Source organism: Rhipicephalus sanguineus, chromosome 5, assembly GCF_013339695.2.
Source record: "Rhipicephalus sanguineus isolate Rsan-2018 chromosome 5, BIME_Rsan_1.4, whole genome shotgun sequence".
NCBI classification, from domain to species: Eukaryota; Metazoa; Arthropoda; class Arachnida; order Ixodida; family Ixodidae; genus Rhipicephalus; species Rhipicephalus sanguineus.
In genome coordinates this window covers 113,663,595-113,686,498 of record NC_051180.1, presented here as the reverse complement: position 1 = coordinate 113,686,498, position 22,904 = coordinate 113,663,595, and the positions used below count along the sequence as shown (strand labels likewise).

General features: G+C 45.7%; 1 protein-coding gene across 2 annotated transcripts in view; it reads left to right on the top strand.

Annotated features, from left to right (window-relative positions):
• Window positions 1-22,904, top strand: part of LOC119394153 (myosin light chain 1) — a 520,807-nt gene that overhangs the window by 195,074 nt on the left and 302,829 nt on the right. The window contains exon 7 of one of the 2 annotated variants that reach the window (XM_049415665.1): window positions 14,093-14,102. The exons of the other annotated variant lie outside the window; for it this stretch is intronic. The gene's annotated coding sequence lies outside the window, so the exon portion shown is untranslated. Of the gene's footprint in view, window positions 1-14,092; window positions 14,103-22,904 lie in introns of those variants that run through there. 2 annotated transcript variants of the gene reach the window in all.

Genomic DNA, 22,904 nt, shown 5'->3' with positions numbered 1-22,904 from the left:
TTCCTCAGTGAGGAGGAATTCCTTCGGCACTGGTCTTGCCCCTTTGTGTTGGTCTGTGACAGACGCGTGAAGCTTGTCTTTCGGCCTGCCTGGTTTTGGTAGGCTGGTGTCTCGGTTATATCGGCAGAAGCGCCATGTAAATACACAAGATGTACATATTGATGTTTTATTTGTGCTTTCTGTTTTACCATATAATGTGCATAAATATACCTAGCTTTTTGTGACATATTATATGTATGTGTGTGTAAATATGCTAAAAATCAATTGTACGTGTTGCCTCCGCGTCATTCCATGTGTTTATTTATGTCCATGTTACTGAATTATGTTATGTCTTTCTCGTGAACGTATATCTAGCAAGAAAACGTCATGTTCAATAGTTATTGATGTTAACCGTTTGTGATACAATAAATTTTTCTAAACACAGCATTGTAAACGTATCTAGCATGCAAATGTTATGTTGAATTGCTGTTGATGTCAACTGTCTATGAGATACTACTTTTTTTTTCTGAACGCGTTAGCATTGTGGCCCGGGCGTACCGTGAACTGGCGACGAAAGTGAGAGCTGCATAAGGAAGGAAAAACATTTATTGACAGAAAGAAGTTTGTGGTGCGGGGCCATGCTCCGCAAGTCCCTTCTAGCACTAGCAGTGCTGGCTGCCCTCAGTCCAGGACGCCACAGGCAGTTGCCGCCCTGCGTGCCCTGTCGATCAAACTGATCTGATCGTCAAGGCTATCGCTCGCGAGAAACTCCTCCCACCGCTCCACACTCGCTTGGTCAATGGGGGGCAGGCCGGGGATGGCCCGGCAGGTCTATGTGTGTGTATTAATGCGGGTTTCTCAGAGGGCATTCTGTTTGATGCATTTTATTGAGAAAATGTAAGTTTGGATAGGTACTGGTCTGGATTAACTTTTTGAGTGTTTTCGCCGTACATGTACGGCATTGCCTGTATGTTTAAAACGCACGCCTTTTTCGATCATTTCTCTTGCTTGGCATGTGCTGCCACACTTTGGGAATGCGTGGAGTTTTTTTCATGCGCCGATGTCTCTCCGTTGGTTTATTCTATTTTTATTTATTTATTTATTTTTTGCTTCCCAAAGCGGAGCGGCGGCTTTCACTTGCGCATCAGATCGCGTGCACGCGGTGCAGCTGGTTTCGGTTTCGTCCTGGTTATCGCTTCTCGCGCCCGCAAATGTGATGGCTGTTTGGTTTCTAATCTCTCAAAGGGTGACCGCTTGTGACTCTCTCGTTTATTGCTCCCCGAGGCGCGATTACATCTGTTTCCGTGGGTCGCTAAATTACACAAACGACGCCGCCGTGATTGCGTTTCCTGTTTTGGGGACTCGGACTCGTTTTGCTTTCCGGACGGGCGCACAACTACAGAGTTTTCTTCCGTGCGCTCACTCACGCAGTTAGCTTACGCTGTGGAAGCGCGTGCCGGTTGCTCTGCTACTAGTGAGTCGAGCGGCGATTTTTCCGATGCGGACTATTCCCCAAGTGCCGATTCAGAATCTGATTCATTGGATTTAAGTTCGTCAGACGAGGATTTTCTGACGAGTTCAGACTCCGATGATGATCAAGCAGCGACGTCGGAAAGCCATGCTTCGAATACTATCACACGCTGAAAAGTTTTTAGTGTTACAGCACGAACATTTTTCACCGGAAAAGTACTCTGGTGCGCTTATTTTTGCATGTCTGTGAGCTATGTTTAATACAGTTCATAAATTTTACTTATAAAAATCGTAGGTTTTTTTTTCAGATTTTGCTTGATGTTACCACGAATAAACCATGTGTATGTAACAACAAAATGATTTTTTGTCACTTTACGGTCAAGCAAAAGAATTTTAGGCAATTTTTTTCTGAAATAGAATCGTCTGAAGAATATATTTCAGCAATAAAAAAAATTGCACATTTTCGGACTGCATTTCGCGAAACAATTCGACCCTAAAAGGGTTAAGCTGCATAAGCCCTCCCCTAGTTTTGTACGTAGTACTCCAAATCATTCATCACTTGTTCTAGGGCGAGGCTAGTAAGGTGGTCAAACGACGACGCTTCGCAAATGCGCTGCGTTACGTGAAAGCTCTCAAGCTGCCGCCGCTTTGCGCAAGGTGGCAGCAGGGGTACTCCAGGTCTAAAGCCCCTGAAACTTGGTAAAGCATCGACATACTATGAAGAAAGGGCACCTCCTCTCTTTTCTCCCTCCTCCGCCCTCTCCTATGCTGACGCCGCGTCGGTATTGGCCAACTGGCATCACGTGGTACCGCACGCAAAGTTCGTTTGTTTACCGTAGTTCTCGATTGCCGCCTTTGCTCCAGATATCTCGGGGCAGGAGTCGAGTGCAGGTCTGACAAACCTAAAAGAGTGGGTGAGTGAATAAATTGATTCACTTCCTGCAGGTTGCCTGGCTGGGTTCCGGCCTAGGAGACGGCCGAGAGACCGTGTCTCTCAGCAGCTTCCTTGGTCTGCTGGATCGCCCAGAGTTGATGGTCTAGTCATGAGCTGAGCAGCGCGGCCCCCCAACGCAAGCCAAGGTCCTCATGTGAGGCCGCGTCCCTAGTTTTTCTGTGGGAGTGTCCAGCACTAATTCCCAAAACCTAAAAGAAGTCACTAAAAGATAAATATTTCTTTCCTAACATAGGCGGCAGGACGTAGCGCATGAAAGAAAGTAGATAAGAAACGAAAAAAAAAACAGGCAATAAATACCTGTAAACTTGCGAATCTCCAACAAAACTTCGATTGTGTCTTCGTCCTTGAAAGCTGCTCTATCCTTCGGGCAGTGCTTTCTCGCCCGTTTCCCTCTCTAACCCTCCTCCTTTCCCTAACGTAATCGTCACGGATCGCGGCCCAGATTTCGGGAGTGCGGGGCGGCCCGCTAGCGCTGCAGCACATCATCAATTCGCTCCGGAAACCTTACCCTCCGGTGTTCGTCGAGGACGCCTTACCTTCCCTCAATTACCCTTTCTCTCTCTCACCTCTGCAGCCACTGACGAGAGTAGCGAAAATGCCGACGCTTCTCGGTGGGACAAATTAGCCTGGGCGTGTCGGCTTCCCCTTTTTCCTTCCCTTTCCCTCGCGAGGCTTCTGCCGTCCAGCTTCAAGCCTAACAACCTATCCAGCTCTCTTTTCCCATATTTCCCGTTTTCACTCGCTCGTTTCTTATCACTCTTTTTTTTCTACTGTCCACACTTGTCGCTACGTCCGTCCACTTCACTGGCTCAGTGATTTTTCGGTTCTTTTTCTTTTGTCGATAAGGCGGCACCCTGCCTCAAACTGCACTCACGGTTTTCGTGCAGCGGAAAGGAAAGAAGGAGCGGATATAGAAATTGGAGGACTGAAACTCGAAGAGAGAGCACAAGAAAAGTCAACGGTAAATGCTGCCGCTTTCCGCGTAACACACCTCTCTGAAGCAAGCGCAGAGGTACAGAAAGAAAACGGAACAAGTGAGAGGAAAGATTGAAGATCTGGGAAGCGGCAATTTTTCTTCTTTCTGGACGATTCGGGCAGCACTGTGAAGGACGCGGTCCAACCTTGATTCTCGCTCCCCACTCTCTGTATATTTTCTCCTTCTCCTCCTCTTCGTTCTCTTGTCACTTCCGTGTAAAAATAAAAAAAAAAGAACGAGTGACTTCGATCGCTGCAGCTCTGCAGGAACGTATCCATCGCGATTGGTTTAACTCGCTAATTAATTTGCCCGCCGATGTCGGAGACACGGTTTTTTTTTGTGCGAGCGAGTGTTTAATCTCGACGCCCACGCGGCTTCTGCATGGATGCCGGAACTGATATTAATTAACGAAAGTTTGGCTCTTGCGTCTGCGGAGACGGCAAATACGCTTTGCACGGGGCAGTACACGTGTACTTGACAGTGCCGGAAGGATTATGTGAAAACAGGCTTTCCTACGTTGATTCGTTTTCCCTCTTCCGTTCATTTTAGTTCCTGAACATAACGAGGTGACGTCTTTAGCTTACTGAAACAATGGTGAAACGATTGTTTAGGCCTCCATTTTTCTTGCTAGTTGGCCGAAACCAACGCGGTTCAGATATGTAGAGGTATACCTTACATAGGTCAAACGACTGCCTCTATACACAACAAAACCATGCCAGACTGCGAGAGTATTTATTGCACATGTCGTAATTGGATGGACATAGCACCAGTGCCTTTATAGTGACGCTGCTAAATGTCGGAGAATAATTATTGATCACAAAGAACGCGGCGTAATGTAATGCATTGTGGTAGGCACATCCTTTCTGCGATATGTGTTCCCCCTTTGCACCTACATACATATTCATATCTTACAAAAACGATGTTTCATTGTACCATACGTTTTTTTTCTTTTTTAATGACACTTGTTGCTTTTTTTTACCATTGGTTTCCTCATTCTTCTAACAGCTTTTTTTCATGAACGTGCCAGCGAGTTCTCCATGCCATAGATTCAGGACCTGTTGGTCCTGCATGATAGCTGAACCAAAGGGCATCGGAAAACGAATGGCAGACGGAGAGAGAGAGAGAAAGAGCGGGGGGGGGAGGGAAGGAGGGAAGAAGGGAGAGAGGTAAATTGTGCTAGAAAAGCTTACAGGTGGATATCAATCAACCTTCTGACCTGGCTACTCAGTGTCGGTGAACGGCAATGGATGCAGAGGGAGAGAGGTTGTTGATATTGACGATCAAGACTGTGGTGATTAGCCTTGAGTAGATAAACACTCTTTAAAGACCGAACGAATGGATACAGAAAAGTGCTTTATGCATCTTATTTTTTTGTATACATGGCGCCTTGTGCGCCACGCATTACCCGTTACATCGTTCATCAAAATAGCAGTCCCGCTGGCGCAGCGAGGAAGCGATGCCTCAGCCAGGTACCTTAACGCTATATACTGGTAGACGTCACTTTGGTTTAAGGCGAAAGGTCCACCATACACCACATTGGTTTGAAGCGGCGTTGGTTAACCTTGTAATCTTCCAGCTACGTACACAAGCTCAGAATAAAGTTTTAGATGCGAAGTATCTTATGGCGGAGTTCAATCCGGTGGTGGTGGTGGTGGTGGTGGTGGTGTGCGGCGTGACCACCCTTACTGCGCATGCGCATACCCTCCCCCTCCCCCTCTCCACTTCTCCTTCCCCCTTTTTCCTTTCCTCCTCTCCACTTTCCCTCTCCACTCCCCCTCTCCCCTCCCCCTTTCTACTCTTCCTCTGAAGCGCGGGCTAGACATGCCGAAATTCTCTCCTGCGCAACGCCGCGATGAGCACCAGCGCATGCGCGTCCCCTCCCCCTCTCTCTCTTGTCCTACGCTGCCCCCCTCTCGTACGCCTGCCGACCGCGTTCCCCGCTCGCCCTGTGAGAATTAACGGCCAGGCTAGAGGGAAGACAAGACGCGCGTAGCGTTCCTCTTCGCGTTCCACGACGCGAGGTCGGTAGCATGCCAAAAGAACGCCAACGGAACGCGATCGTGCAAGTGCTCCGGCTTCGCATCGCCTCATGGTCCCCTTTAGCGGGAAATGGTGTAATTTTTTTTAGTGTGCTACGCAAGAAAGCCGATAGTGTACAGACTAAATAGTTGTGAGGCACACCGAGAAGGTAAAAATTTAGTCTTCTAACGAGTAGGTGAACATATATAAAAGTTTTTATTTTTACTGCGACAACAATTATGCGAACAGTCTCGGCGGGTTTTCGTCGTCGCCGTCATGTTCCGTGTAAAGTCCAAATTGATAACAACGCCCCGCGCATGAGCGCATGAGTTCTACGCATGAGCTCTGGGGACGAACGCGGCTGAAGCAGCGACGAAATGAGCTGGCCATCTCCGTTGCACGAAAGGCGCATGTGATAACATCACCCCGCGTGCGGGGCATGCCGTCGATGGCTACTCAAGCAGAGAGGAGACGCCCCGCGCTTCTTTCATCGGACGAAGGAACATGAAGTGGCGCTGGTACGGTGTGTGTGTGGGGGGGGGGGGGGGATGCTGCGTCGTTTGAGCAACAGCTGCGAACTCGACATACACCAGTAGACGACTCGTGTACCCTTGTGCGTGCTGCGCTGTCACCGCTGAGTTCGCATTGAGACGACAGACAGCACGAGTAGCGTTACTTCGTATAACATTCCAATTTGTTGCTATCGCATTCACTGCTTCGGCCATGCGGCGGAACTAGGGTTTTTATTAACTTACAACAACGCACACCAATGCACTGCATGCCACTGTTCTATCCGTATGTTGTCCTTGCTCTTCACTTCCTAGGATCACAAAAGGGAAGGAAAGGTAACGAGGAAGGGTTGTTGGGGAATGAACTGAACTCGAGGGGAAAGCAAACGTTTCCCGGAGGAGTGCACATTGTCTTCCTACCGAACCCATGAGGACTACAATGTTCATGATATTACGTCCTCTTTGTACCGAAATACATGAGGGAACAGCCAACGGAGTTGCACGGGATAAGGAGAAAGCCGTACGAGCAAGACCGCGCAACCGACACTGCGGAATGGTAAAGAAGACCGAAAGTTCGAAGAGCGGAACTCATTACTTTCAGGCCCTTCGTCTGTGATGTCCTTTCTCTGAATAGAGGCTTTCTTATTTGCTCGCCCAGTCAGGCTGACTTATTCATTAGCGACGAGAGATCGGAAGTGCGTTGTGCATCGCTGAATTGCGCTTCTCTTGCTTCACTATGTACTGTCCCCGAAAGAAATTCTGGACTTAGTGTAGTGTTTAGAGAGTGATCTATTTAGGATGTTTCATCTTTCCAGTGGCATATATGCATATTACATTGCGCTATATTAATGCTTATCGATAACTGCACTGCTTTGAAATCTCCCGCTGAATATCCTGTGCTCATTTGCCTTCATTAGTGATGAGCTTATTTGAAAGTGACGATGCTGCAACACTACATTGTCTTCGTACATTTGTTTAAAACTCGACACCCAAAAATTGTAGCGAAACACAAGCCACTTAACACTGAAGAGCGCTCCTCCTGATGAAGAATAGTTATCAAGTCTTATCAGATGAAGTTACTTTTTCATGACAATATTTGACACATGATCATTACACGTCTTATCTATTCATTACACGTCTTATATATTACGGTCACACAGGCAGGAGAGGAAACCGTATTCAATAGCTGTACGAATAAAAAGCATTGCAGAGGGGGAAGCTTCGTAACACCGCATGTACACAGTACGTTAGGGCTCCTCACTAATTGCATACTGTAGCGAGAACCACGCCCGGAACGAGACCTCAGAGAGCTGTTCAAAGCGATAACAACACAGAAAATATTTATAACTTTACCTGATAAATTAAGTTACAGAAATAGAAAATAACAGTTAATGTCAAATAAAAAAGAAAAGTGACGTGTTCGCTGATCCAAGGTTCGAACACGAAGAAAATGCGTCGATGTGGTGTGATGTACAAGACGCATGAGAGCATAGTAGCCGTAAATGCAACATCGGCTTTTGCATACTATATTATAAGAAAAGCGCTGTCATTACGCACCGGAGATAACTTGCCGATTTGAGCACATGCTTCGTTGGTTGGCATGCAGCGCTATTTCTCTCAAACAAAACTAAAGAAAAACATTAAAGAATTTTCGACGGGGTAAAATATATCGGTAAAATACATAGAACGAAACACAAAAGTCGATGTACCGCTCTTCCTGTTGTCTCGCTGTTTCCAGTTTGTGAAGTGCATGTGCGGCATGCGCGCCAAATGTCGAATTGCCAGGTGATCTATACCATACCGACGACAAAGAGGGCGGAGGCTAAGTAAATTTAAAGGCGAGCGGAAAACGCTGGCAATGCCGGTGGCCTGATGTGCGCTGCGTTCCTGAGCGCCCGTTTTTGAATTGATTCAATACATCGGACATGAAAATACTTTGAGTCTAATGGAAGCGCAGCCCAGTGCGACCATCCTCTAGTGTTCTTCAGTGCCGGGGCCCGGCTGACGAGCCATTGCGGCCAGTTAGGGTCATCGCTGTGAAGTGCGGCCAATCATTGCTCGCACGATTGGGATTTGGGATCTGGCAGATGAACCTTAGTAAACTAGAACAAGCGCCGAAGTCTACGAACGAGCACATTCCCGTTCTTCGGAAAATCCCTCCAATCGTATAGCCCTGGAACTACAAACCTCAGTGCCCCCTCTACGGAGAGCTCGTGGACCAATTCCACGATGCAATGGCTTGTCACTTTAGCCCAGGATCGAAGATAACGTCAAGTCAGATCTGAAGGTTCCGTAAACTTGAAATGGTGAACGGCGGTGCATCGTGAAACGTTCTCTTTGGGACAAGCGTGTGTGATTCCCGTTTCCAGCACTCCTGATTGCGCCGGCTTTGTCCCTGGCTTGTGTCGTTGAACCGAATCTGCTGGCGTTCCTCTGAACGTGTGACACCAGGCGTGCTCGTGAGCAAGCGAATGTTTACTGCTACTTAGGCTGTCCACAAAACTATGATGTTTAGTTCGTGCAGTATATTAATTATTTGATATAACAGCCATCAGGATGAAACCGCGACATTTATGGCGTTGCAGAAGGACATGTCGCTAATAAACCTAAGATAGTGTTCTCATTGATGTCCCTTAACGATATAGAAATATTACTCTTCAACCCAGTCAAAGAGAACCGGACTATGACTTTCATCTCATTGAATGCCATAAATGTTATTTTATTATACTGCATTTCCCGTTCGTTCAACTTTATTATTGAAGGATGCTCAGGACACCTGAAGCTGCTCTAATGCCCATATTGTGCGCCGCCGCTAGAAGTCGTTACCTTCGCGATAAATGCTGCCAGCGAAGCTGAAGCGTGCGTGGCACAATACAAAGAGCTCATTACCTAAACAATGATGGCATTACGAGTCGCGATTGAAGCGATGAATCAGAATGGACAATACATTGAAAAATGGCCTGCACGACATCAATCAATACTGAAACGTCGCCCGTGTACGATGCTGCTTCCAGCGTCTTTTAGAAGACTTTGAAAAGAATGAAACAAATTGTAATTTGTCTAAGGAGGTGTACTGTCGCCTGCGAAGGAATTTATCGATCGATGCATACGCGTTGTAGCACGCCTTTATTATTTAATTACATTACTATAAGAACAGGTACCGGACAATAGCCAGCAGATTGCAAACATATGCGAGTGCTGGCATTATGCGCGTAAATACGACAGTCTTCCCACGAGCTGTACATTTCCGACAAACTATCTAGTTTTATATATGCTTGAATAGAGCTTTATTTGAGCACGTGTTTTATAAACTTACGGCGTCTACATTCTATTTCCATCCTTTCGTACATTGACTAAAGGAAATATATTAGATTGTCGTACAACTTGGATCCGTAGTGTCGACAAGGTGCTATCTTCAAGTACAATGCTGAGCACCAGTAATAATCATCTTCCTTTAGGGGCCTTTCTTCACATCACTGCGTTCGAGTGCCTGGCGGTCATTCAATAATAACGTCGCAACATAAATGTCAAAGTGCATTTGTACGTATAAATATTTTATTCTTTCCAGCTGTCTGAACATACCGAACATTGACAATCTGCATGGACATGGAAGACGTGCCAATGCCGCAACCTTTTTCGTTTTTCGTTCTGTTAGATTGTTCGTAGAGGAAATATATGCTTCATCACGCGGGTTCGCCTTTCGTTTGTGCCGAAACATCAATCATTCAAGCCCGAAGGAGGGTTAACTACTTTGCCTAGCTATTCCCACAACACGTACGAAAAGATAGTAACGTCGAACAGCCAGAGAAGCGCATTCACTGGCAAAGTTGACTGTGCCCCAGCGGCGCAATAATAGTATTAATTGATGGGGTTTGGCGTCCCAAAACCACGATATGATTACGAGGGACGCCGTAGTGGAGGGCTAAGAAAATTTAGATCACCTGGGGTTCATTAACGTGCATCTAAATCTAAGTGCACGGGCCTCAAGCATTTTCGCCTCCATCGAAAATGCGGCCGCCGTGGCCGGGATTCGATCCCGCTATCCAGCAGTGCAAGGCAGTTGTATATGGTACCTTTCTTGCGGACAGAGGCCACAAGCAAAATAATGATGCGACCCAACGTACACCACCAAATAGATGAGTTCCCATTTTGGCGGCAAAGAAGAAACGCTTATAAACGCAGACATCGACTCACGCCTCGCAAGCAGCTCCCAAGAGACAAGTCAGAGGTCTTACCGTCAGAAATGACTTGGAGAAAGGGAACAAAAATGGAGAGAGAAAGAACACCGAGAGCATCCGACGGATCGTGAGATATTACTCAATAACTAGAAGGAATGACAGCATGATAAAGCCGTTATCTGCACATCTTTTATTTTTGCTATATTTTTTTCGAAGACAGTTGCATGGATAGAATATGAGTTCCACTACTACTGTTGCATCGCAAAGCACTTGAGACTTTTTGATGTATGGTAGTACAGTTAAAACCCGCGATAGCGAAATCGGCGGGGAAAGCACAAAATTTCGCTCTTGCGGGAAATTCGTTGGCGCGAGAATGCGGCAGAAAAGACATGGAATTTACAAAAAAAAAAAAAAACATTTTATTTCCAAAAGTCTGTGAGTTTGCTTTGGCGGGCTTTACCATGCAGCAATTTCATGCCTCTCGATCGGGAATCTCGTTTGCCAAGGCACAAACTTCGCCCCATGCACTGGTCAATGACGGCGGCACTGCGCTGGCACCAGAACCGGCATCAAGTGCGCCTACAGGCGAACCTTCTTCCGGCTCCACTGGATCAGCGCGGATCAGCGCAGAATCGTGGACAGCGAGCTGCACGCAACGCCGAATTCTTCGGCGATGTCCATTTTTTCCTGCCCTTTTCCACCTCACTGATGATTACAGCCTTATCTTCCAGCGTGATGAACTTTCGCTTTTTCGTTGGAGGCGGCATCTTCGCAGGCAGCGAAATCGGACTAAGCAATCGCAACACACAGTTCACATCGCCCCAAGCGACCAAGCAAACACTCCTCAAATGGCTCCACACACGCGACCATGTGCGCGCAAAAATAAGCCGACAAAGCCAAGCACAGAGTCAAACCAACAAACGAAACTCCATGAGGAATGTGGATTTGGCTACGTAGCCCGCGATAACGAGCAGGTGTTTCGGCAAGCCATCATCATCATCATTGTCCCCCGGTTTATGTTTCTTTTTTTTCTGTAAAACAATGACGGCGGCTGCTTCTCAAGTGCGCTGTAGCGATAGTTTTGCACAATTTAAGTGTAGCATGCATGCATTTCAGCAGTTTTCGAATGTAGTTAATGTTGCGAGAGTAGATTATTTGCGCACTCGTGTTTCAAAAATTTCGTTAATGAGGGACTGCGGTATGAATATCTTTCGTAGTCGCGAGTTACGAAATGCATTTACTCCTATGGGCGTTCGCCGGTGCTCCGAAAATATTTCGTTGCGGTGAGAATTTCGTTCCAACGGGATTTCGTTATCGCGGGTTTCGACTGTATTGCATCACTTGGTTGCCTTGAGGTAGAACTGCTGCTTGTTTCAGCACTGTTCCCAACACATTGCGGCCGCACAAAAACTAATAGGTATTCATGAGTGTTGTGTCGCTGCTGATCGCCCCGTAGCGGCCAGACTAAATTTGTCTGGGACAATGGTGGCTGTATTGGCGAGTTGGGGTTGCATAGCGTTTTCTATCAATAACGCAAAGCAGAAAGAGAGCAAGAAACGAGAAGATATCGAAGTGACAGGAGACAGGGGTGGCGCGAAACTTCTCTTTCTCTTGTGACACCTTAGAAGCGTTTTATACTCACCACTACAAACACAGCACTCATCATATTTACGTGCCGGCAGGCAAATGAACGTCAGTTCATTACCAGATAAAATTATAGGCAGTGACCTTAGACACATCTGTCCGAGTTTCCCAACGGCTTTAACTTCTTTCAATTCACATTTGTCCAGTTTATGTTAACGGCCGACAATAACACATCATTTTATAGCATTCCGGCTACTTTTTAATACAATGAAATGCCTAAATCACGCTGAATTCAGAAGACATATACAGCTTTTGCTAGTAATAATTAAGATACAAGGCAAGCAACTAACGCAAACTTTGCAGTTCGCAATATATTGTATTCACTACGTTTTGGTGTTCCCAAGTTCTGTTCTCAAAAAAAAAAACCCACAAAAGCAATATGATGTGTTGCTCCGTCCAGCTTCTTCATCAGATTTCTTGTACTGAACTAATTACCTTGAACTGATTGATTGATTGAGTGATTGATTGATTGATTGATTGATTGATTGATTGATTGATTTATTGACCATCTCATTACATTGCTAATAGATTGTGAATTAATAAATCGATCAATCAACCAATTATTAACTTGTTGATAGGTTTTGCTATACGTCCCAAAGGAACAGCGTCTCGATGGAGGGCTCTGGATCAGTTCTGACCTCTTGGGGTTGTTTGCTATGCACCTAAATCTAAGTTAATAAGCGCTTTCGCATTTAGCTTGCGGTGGCTTCAGCTGGGAGTCGAACCTGGCGCCTCGGTTTTCGAAGAGGAACGACATATCCGTTGAGGATCCACTGCGGTGGGTCTACCGGAGTACTGCCGCAAGCTGGTTCACTTCTCACGGCTCAGCTCACGTGAAAGCCGCCACCTTTTCGCTCAAGAACAGCTGTGGTTTACCTTCAGCAGCCCCGGCGAGCGCGGTTTAACACGATTAGGAAAGCACGTGACGCAATAAGCGGGCGACGTGAGCCACATTCACGACACTCGGACGAGATGGATTCTCGCAACACCGTGGGCGGAACAAAAGCGTCAACCGTTCCTCTCTGAGTCTCAAGTGGTTTGTTTTGTTCCCACGTATTCCAAGAAAGATAGCTGAGAGGGAATGTTAGCTCGCATTCTTTTTGCCTGTTTTTTCTACAAGGAGCAGTCCTCTACCATAGACGAAATGGTGGCTCTGAAGCGATGGTGACTTCGACGGTGATGATGCTTGCATTAGAGTTGGCCTCGTGAAAATGCCAGCGTAGCAGTTACTACGCTTTGAACTTTGTTCTTAGAGCTAGAATAAAACATGCTTGAAAGGAAAGGAGACAAAGCACAGAAATGTAGAAAGTCTGGGATTAGCGGTATGCTTTCTTCGTTTCGTTGCCCTGTGCATTTTTGCTTGTTTGTTCGGTTGTGAATCAAGCAGTTTCAGGTTCTTACAACGGTAAAGTTTCGGAGAAGTTTTCGGCCCAATCGGCTTTAGCAAGACAGCTTCGAGGAAGTTTATTGTGTTTTAATAGTTAGCGTAGAGCCCTTTAACGCGCGAGAGCTAACACTGTCTAAAAGTAAACGGGCTATTTGATGCTGTGTTTCGTCACAGTGATCGTGATTAGCAATGTCAGATTTCGTATGTCGCCGCAGGCGTCTGCTGTGAAATCGCATTACGACGAGACCTGTTTTTGTGCGATTGTGCTTGATTTTAAATCCACGCAATACTTATGCGGTCTACGGCATTGTAAGCCTTGGTTTGCAGTGCCACGTGGAGAAGTTAAAGCCATGTATCCTGCTACTCCGTTTTATTTCTATATATGAACTAAATCGGTATAAGCGATAGAAATCTGGAGTTGACCCTAACCATTGACTTACGTATCGGCTGGTGGTACTCGCACGTCGGCGTTCGTGGGCAGGTGTACTTCTGACGCAGGTGCTTCAGCATTCCGTAAGCAGTAATGAACACGACGCAATAGAAGCGAACACGTGCCTGACGCACGCGTAAACGCATGATCTGCGTAAGGGCCCGTAGAAGCTTCGACAAATAGTCACACATTGCTTGGTTATGAAACGCTTTAATATAGTTAGGAGGCTCCGTGCGCCAAGCTAGTTTATTAAATTCTGGTAACTATTAATCTTCCAAATTTAGGAATATTGGGAGAGCAATATATCGGTGCATTTGTTATGCAACACACAAAGCCTTCACAAATTATGTCTCCGGTTTCGTATCGCATGGGTACTTGTGGTCAAATACAGGTAGTTAAGGAAGGAAGGAAGGCAACAGAAAGGGAGAAGGCAGGGAGGTTACCCAGAAAAACTTCCCGTTAGCTACCCTACACTGGGGGACTGGGGAAAGGGAATAGAAGAATGAGAAAGGGAGAGGAGGGAATAGAAGAAAAAAAGAAAATGAAAAAAGTCAGTGAATTCACTGTGGCGTACGAGACTGCACCACAGGTGACAGGTGTTTGCATAAGCCCGTCGTCTTCAAAAAACACAAGAGTGCCTTCACGGCCTTGTGGGCCGACGAGAGATGAGGACGGTGTTCTAGTAGTACCTGCACGGAAAGTGGCCCACCACTTTCTCTGCCATTATCCTCAATTTTCCTCGGAGAGACAAGTACTTTCCAAAGCACTGCGGGTAGTTAAAGCATACTAAAATGTATTGTACCTAAGAGCGATCCTCATTGCAAAACAAAACGAATACTGGATGAGCATGGCACATAAATATGAGCATGGTAAATTAAATAGCTAGAGACAACAATTATACTTCGGGCAAGATTCAAATAGCAATTTCAATTTTTTTTTCTTTAAAAACGCTTCTTCTAGTGCTTTTAGCGAAAACTGCTCAATATCAAATATCACAACCTATACCTTTGTTTCATGGTAGACATTCCTCTTGTACATCCTTACCTTCATTTTACGACTGCCCCTTTCGGAAAAGTTTCGCTCACAAAATGCTGCATAGATGAGAATTTTACTAAATGCGTCTGTTGCTTAAGGTGAAACGACAGCAAAAACATTTTTGTCATGTGACTGCGCAGTGTGAAAGTGGCGACGGTGTTTTTCGCAGTATGGAAATCACGCAGTGATTATTCATTTGCAGTGTCGAAGTGACTTCGAAGGAGATGAAAAAAAAAATCTACAATAAGAGAAATGCGAAATTTTCAAACTGCCGGGAATAGCGCCTTGTTTCGTTTTCGTTTTCTATTTGACGGTGATTCTATAATCCTTTTTGTTTTCTTCAAAACATACTCTTGCTTTGTCACCTACGCTGTCCCAGTTTTATCTTCAACTACTCAATTCTTGCTCACTTCCTAAGAGTGAGTGCCTACCAATGCAGTTGAGGATCTGTCTACATCTACATCTTTGAACTGTTCCTCCTGTAAGGATGCTGATCACACAAGCCAGCTACTTCGACCTTGCTGCCCCAAGAGAGCTTTCTTTTTTCACTAGCATGAACTGTCGCAGTCGGGCGCCTCTGTTCCCTTCGAACCTTCTGGTGTCGTCGACATCAAGGTTCCTTGCTCCCCAGTATTCGCAGCACTCTTTTTTTTTGTCCAAGGTTGCTCAGTGAACTTAAGTTTTACCATAAACTGGAGCTTCTTTTCAGCAGTTGCCTACCTTGGCACACGCCATGGTCAATTGTTGGCCATGTCGTCATTGGCAACAATAAACTATAACGTTATTCTTGGCTGGTGATATGCGCGTTCCATCACAGTGGTGTGAAAGTTGTTCCATAGAGAACGCTTTCAGCAGCCACTGAATAAAAGGTGAATTGTTTTAAGTCATTTCTTTCTTTTACGAGTGGTATAGAAAGTAGCGCTGCAAGATGACACCATGGCTGTCAGTCGGAAACCTGCTTTCGAATGTTGATTAATTTGATACGCGATAACTGTAAGTTCAGAAAACATCGATCTGCCAAGCAGGACGACAGCACTCTCAGCAAGCGCCCCTGCAGAGTATACTGCTGCTATAAATTGCTACATCTTGCATAGGCTGGGACTTTTGTTCCGCTGAGTTAAAACCCACTTGTACAGCTGCGAAAGGTCTATCCGTGTGATACAAGTGTACATTCCAATTCAGTATTTTTTGAAGTCGGTGTGACAGTTTCCTCGTGATAGTGTGACAGTTTTTACGTGACAGTTTTCCTCGTAATAGTGTCCACAACCACAACAATTGCGAAAAAAAAAAACGCATGAACGGACACTCACACATGCAAACTTTGAGTATCAGATTACAAATGTTTACCCGATAGAAATGCTCACGCGACAACGCGACACAATATGTTCACCATGACATCAGAAATGCTCCCAATTCAAATATGTTCAGAGAACAGAAACTGTCACAAATTATAAACGTTCTTTGGTGCTCATCAATAACGCCTCACTTAGTGTTTCTCCTTGTTTGCGCGGCACAAATCTATATCTATCACTTTCTATATCACTGCGTATTATAATGTGGTTCAAAGTGAATCTCGGCTTACTTCGTTGGAGCCCAAAGTCAAACAGGGTACACAAATAAAATGCGTGCATTTTACCAGCAGCTTTAAGACGGTGGCACTGTGTTTACCTTGGTAATCGACTGCCGGTTACCGAAAACAACGGTGAAGTCTGGTGGCTACTCCGAAGCTCTGAAAATATTTCAGCGCTGCTTCGCAGCACCAGCGTCCAGCGGCCGGTAAGCCGCAGCTTATTCCACCGAGCCTCACTCTCTATACAGAACGTCTCGGGTATGAGGGGGAAGCGGCCGCGGTTAGTAATTATCGGCCGGCGTGTTCGGGTAATGGGCTGCTTTCGGACCCCCCAAGACTGGTCATCACCCAACAAGTTTCCGGAGACTCGCAAACTGCCTGTACCTCCGCGCACGGCATGTACGCGTAGCGATCGAAAAACCGAAGTGTTAAGACACCCGCATACACCCGAACGGGTGGATGCGGCGGGCAATCCATGATGCACGGGCGCCTGCAGACGCGATAAAGCTACTGATTATCCTCGCGTGGCGCTCCACTGCCTGGGTCTTTACACGCGGTCTTCAAGAAGGCGCCACCTCATTAGTTCGAGCATCGCGGCTTTTAGAGTTGACGTGCTTGAGAGTCTCTGTCTGGTCGTTAGTTCTCGAATCAAACTTTGTGTTTCTTTTCTCTCACAGCGCGCCGCGACGGTTTTGAAGTGGAACTCATTTCGCGCTGCCTAATTGCACTACAGGCTAGACGTTCGCTGCTCACGGGAGATTAGAGTCGGAGGCAAGGCCGAGCCCGAGAGTGGCGTGAGCCGAAGCCGCAGTCGTAGCCGGGCGGGGTTTCGCGGCTGTAGTTTGGTCCTTTCCCAATGCAACAGCGTCACCCTTTTCTCGTGGCCTTTAAATTCAGTGTCGTCATCGAGAAAATTCGAGAAGAATTATGCAGAGCTTTCTGAGCATGTGCGGCTCAAGGAGGTTAAAAAAATTGTATGTTTTTAAACCTCCTTGGTGGGGTTACAGGCGCAAGTGACATCTACATCGTAGTTAGCTGGTGGTGTTTGATTAAAGTGAGTGAAGACTAAAAAAGAAGGATGAGAACGCCCGATTGCGGAAAATGCGGGTGCTTGATGGCATATACGACATCCACGTAAAATATTCCCCACGACATCTTTGACTACAGTTAGTCCTGTGAATGTGATCCATGCGACTTCGGCTCTTCGCGCTCGATTTATTTGTACCTAACTCTGACCATCGCGACCTCTTGCGTTTCCGTTTCGAAAGCTCCCCTAAGTATTTGGTCGGTAAAAGGCAACATAAGCCACAGTCGCCGCTTGTCTCGCTTAGATGTGTGGTCATTTCTCGCGATGTTCTGGCGCATATGATAAGCAGAAAAACAAATAGAACTGAAGTTGTGAACATTATACCCATGTTGAACCGGAGGCATTAAGTTATTAACAATATTAACTTCGCTAGTAAACACGGACAAAAACGAGGGAAGACAGGACGTGCGCAATCCTGTCTTTCTCGTTTTTGTCCATGTTTACTAGCGCAGTTAATAGGCTTTAAAATTAACGTGAACCAACTACCCGACTTGGTTCTCTACTTCAGCATTAAGTATAACCGCAAAAAATACTTCGTTTTCACGCAAACTTGCATGACGTTCTTAATGCGAATGTAATAATATTGGAGGCGGCCCGTTGGTAACAAAGGTATAATTCCTTGTCCATCCAGCAGGTTGCTTTCTCAAAACTACGACGAGCCCCCAACAATTTATACAGCAAAATTTTCACTGATGGCATTTCAGGGATGTTTTGCTCATGAAACTAAAACATACAAGCCCAGAGACAAGAAGTGCGAGCGCACAGCTAGGGAGCTACATTTCAACATCTATCCTCATTTGAAATTTTCAATCTTGCGCCACTGCATGGATAAATTAGCGGTCGGTGGAAGTATCTCTCTCTCTCTCTCTCTCTCTCTCTCTCTCAATACGAGGTTCTTATACCAAACCGCTAATTTCACTAGGCAGGTCATCAAATGCGTACAGTCATTTAGTAGGCGTGTTCCATGACGCTTGTTCTGTCTAAAGATAGGCAAAAAAGTGTCTAGAGAACGTCTAAAGATAGAGAGATCTCTAGACGTTCAGCCTCATGGCCATCCTTATATATTGGCGCGGTTTCTGAGAACGAATTCGCTAGGAAGCTTGCGAACCATAAGAGGCTAGAAAAAAATTGACTCTTTAAATACTTTTTTTGCAGAGATGTGGAGTTTGCAGAGACTGTAGATAATGTAGATATGATGTAGTCATTTTTTTATTGGCAACGTTCAATTTTTCTTAAAACACAAGTGCATAAGAAGCATAAGTGAACCTCTTAGGATAGAACTACGTTTCGAGAAGTTTTCGTCGGGAAAATTACTACGTTCTTTAACCCCTTGCCTGGCACTTTCGGGCTTACGCTGTCTGTCAGGCTTTGGATGTGAGTAGCCGATATGATACACCAGGTGTCAAAGTAAAAAAAGAAACAATACGCACACACACCCACAAGAAAATTTCGGATTCCTTGCTTTTTAGAACTTAGATGCGGCTGCTTACGAGGTCGGACCGAGATGCATGTCCTGCACGCAATAATAATTTTGTTGTTGTCGCTCTCTAAAATATTGCTGAATTTCAGTGGTGGAATCATGGCAAGTTTTTCTGATCTTTTTGAAGCATGCTTGTTGCAATGATAGTGAAGGAGAAACCGCGTGGTCCTCTGTAAGAGTCAGAGCGGATTCAAAGCAGAAGCCACTGCGTGGTGCACACAAAGTTTCTTGGCAAAAATCTGCGGAATATAGCGGAACTGCGGGTGACGTACATGCCAAAAAAAAAACTGAAAAAAAAAGAAACAGATGGTTGCTACTGCATAGCTTGAGGTATGGCGCAAGGAAATGTCGCAGGATGGCATAAAGCATAAGGACACAGAGCGTCATTTCTTTGCACCTGAACCTCAAGATATTTCCTTCAGCCACCTTTTGTCACGTTTTACCTGCTTGGTAGCGCCGCGCGATAGTCGCAAGTTTTCATGATATTGGCGGAAGACATAGAAAACCAAACACAGCGGGCGTCATTGCTTCTACTACGTGATAGCGACAGATTCGAGCCAGAAAGCCCAAGTTCCGATTCGTGCGATGAATCGGGCATAGATATGGATGCTGAATCCGCCGCTTACGAGCGGGTATTCGACAGGATGTTCAGCCTGCTTCCGGCGGTTGAAACTTGCGCTTCCGCTTTCTTCCGCTGGCAAGCGTTCCGGTCCAAACGCGGATTAGGAGGCTCTGCTCTTCGACAGAGACGAGCGCTCGCTCGATGAGTCGGTCGGCTGCTCCAAATTCCCAATTAGAATTCAACTTATTGTGGCGTAACCCTTCCCCTATTCCCGCTCGTGTACTAATCCTGTTATTCTGTTCTGTTTCTTTCTGCGCAGGTAAGCAACGTCTTCGGCATTCAGCAGAACGCTGCCAGCCTTGTACTCGGTGAGTTCGGTGAAGCAGAAGGTGCAATCGGGGGAAAAAAGAGAAGATCAAAAACGTACTGCTCGCAACGTTACTGAAACCGGAATGCGTTTTTCCATCATAAGCCTTCGACAGGAAAACATGAAATCCTAATACTATACTTTTCGCAGTTACACTGAATGAGTTTCACCCGATCACACGAAGACCATTTCGAGGCCAGCGGATTGCAGAACCCTCTTTGCACGCCCATTGCGAGGAGCTAAATCATATTCACGCACGTACGCCTGTAATAACTCAAATGATGATCTCCGAAGTGTCTTCAGTGAAAGTGATTTGTCAAAAGTTTCATTTTGGCTACGCCCTGCTTTCTGCTGTTTTTCCTCTCTGACATGCAAACAAGATGATCTGTGTAGTGTTTTGTACTAACGGACAACATCAAAACAGCGAGGACGCGGCGGTGACGTGCATGCGCAGTCTTACGTCTTGAAGCTTATTTCTTAGTGGCAGTAATATTGTTTTGCTCATCGAAACGATGGGGTCGTTTCCTTCGAGGCGCCATTAACCTTATGGAAATACCCGCTGCGGTGGTCTAGTGGTATGGTGCTTGGCTGCTGACCCGAAAGTCGCAGGATCGAATACCGGACGCAGCGGCCGCATTTCGATGGAGGCAAAATGCTAGAGGCCCGTGTGCTAGGTGCACGTTAAAGAACCGACAATTATTACTTACGCACGTAAAATTATTATTACGCACGTAAAACTCCGACAATTATTATTACTCTATACAGTTAAGCAGTGTTTCAACTTGTACACTTGTTGCTGGGCTTGTTGGTCGAAAGGCATCATGCAGACAAACGCAGCGCTGCGTTTGTCTATGGTGTGCCTTTCTTCGTCTTCGTCGGTGTCTGCGCTGTTTCCTTCGCTACTTTCTGCAAATAAGCTTATTCAGGCAAACTAGTTCTCGATTTATCGCAGCAATACGCACGCAGATGCAAGCAAATGGGACAACTTTTCTGGGATTACAGTCTGCCGACGGCACGAAGAACAAACGGGGGGGATAAAAACGGACGAGTCGGCAACGTTGTGTAAGAGTCTGCAGATAAACGATGACAGTTGCCCGTGCTGCCGCTGTCAAGGGGGAATAAAAGACATCCCTTCGACGTCAGCATCTTCTGAAAGCGAGACGATATCATGACGGTAAAATTGCTCAATGCCTGCGAGACACGAAACGTAACTCTATCGATCTGTCTCGCGTTACACTTAGAAAATGCTGCGCAAGCAAACGTGGTATAGTGGCCCCCGGGAACGCTTCTGCATAGATCTTGCAAAAAAAAAAAGAAGACTGCCCTTTAAATGGCATAACTTACAGTGCACTTTTCAGCCGCTTTACCGTCTGTGTTAAGGATTCCCAAATTTTTGCTTGAGGAGGAATGCAGGTTCTTGATCGTCGATTTTACGTAAGACGTATGGGCGCCACCACCTCGGGCTGTTAAACGAATGTTTTCTTGTTTTCGTATATCGCGACAGGAATTAATAAGGTGGCGAAACGTCGGATGCACCAATCCAATCGTTTTCATGCGTATGCGTCTAGCGTAGCACTGTCAGTTTACTTGCTAAAGATATACAAAATGACAAGGTTAACAGCCCAGTATGGCGTCACCGAAACCCATTTGTAATGCAGTCTATAACCCTGTCATTACCTGCGGCACTGAACCCAACATTAACCCTAAAGCCACCTTTGTCGTCCAGTCTTGTGAAATCCGCGAATGTGCTGGCTAGTCCATGCAGACTCCCAGAACCGTACCAAGCATGTGCTAACATTACATAATCGTACCTGTTCATATTCTTCGAGGAAACCTTATCCTTTCTAAGTTCCGTTATAACCTTTCACTTATTTCTATGGCTCATCACCGGGTCATTATCATCACGATCTAATCAGTTCTTTTCATCAGGGAAAATTACTTTCCCGGAGATCTCTAATTACTTCGGTTCCACGCCGGCCGGTGTAATCTACTTATCTAAGATAATCCCAGCCATTTCTTGCCTATACCTTACGTTGGTTTATGATATATTTTTATGATAACATGCCGTTAGTTGCATGTCTTGGCGTACAACGACCTTCCGGAGCCGACATTTCTATTCATTTATTATCGAGAATGTTATCAACTCGATCGCGCTATCCTACCCTGCTGGACGGTAATTCAGCATTTCCACAGTGCAGCCTAAATAGAGCATAACCACTCCACAGTCGTCGAAAAGACCAGGCGTTCCAACCAGTAGGAATACAGATTCGCATAACAAAGAACACGGAAGATTACAAAAAAAGAAAAAAATAATTTTTCGGGCTTTACGTCGCAAGCCAACGAAGTGATAAAGAAGCTCGCTGCTTCCGCGGATGACTGCGGAATAATTTGTGCCAACTTGTTTTTTTTTTCAGTTTGTACCAAAATTTATGTACGGTAGTGTTTCTAGATTAGAGTCCTACAGAAATGTGGCCGCCATTGTCTTGATCAAATTAGTAACCTGAGCCCGTTTTCACAAAAAGCGTGGTGCGCTAAAAATGTTCGTGAGAGCCAATGCCGATACAACCAATCCTGATGCTTATCATATCATTAGCGTAGCTAGCCGGCCATTGACAACAAAATCAAGTACGAAAGAAAAGTTCCGTAAATTTGGTCCCTTGAATGTCTCAATCGAGGCTAGAGAGAACGTCTTCTTCGGAGTATACAGTCGTTATGTCTTTATTATATTAGCTATAATAATAAATCCTGCAGTGTCGCATATACGACATACATAACGCCTTTACTAACCACGAAAAAGAAGGAACTGAGAAAACTTATTTATCCCTCAGAAAGGGACAAGTTAAACTATATTTTCAAAACGTAACGTTTGCTACAGCAGTAGAGCACCAGGTCGAGCTAGATTGTTGACATTCATCGTAAACGCTTTTTACTTCGCTAACAAACCCGTGCAAAGAAGAGGGATAAAAATTGGACGTGCGCAGACTCACAACTGCCCACGTCCAATCTTCACAGTTGTGAGTATGCGCACGTCCTACAGTCTTGTTCCTTCATCTTTGTCCGTGTTTGTTAGTTCAGTAAGAAAAAACCTTTGCGATGTATGCTGTATGTTAGGACAATGCGCAGTCCTAAATCATTACTTAAAAGGGTTCTGCAACACTTTTAGGGGCGAAGCTCCTTAGGACCTAGCCTTGTCCGCCATCCGCGTCCGTCACGGTACACGGAACCGAAACTGAAACTGAAAAAAAATATCTGTGAG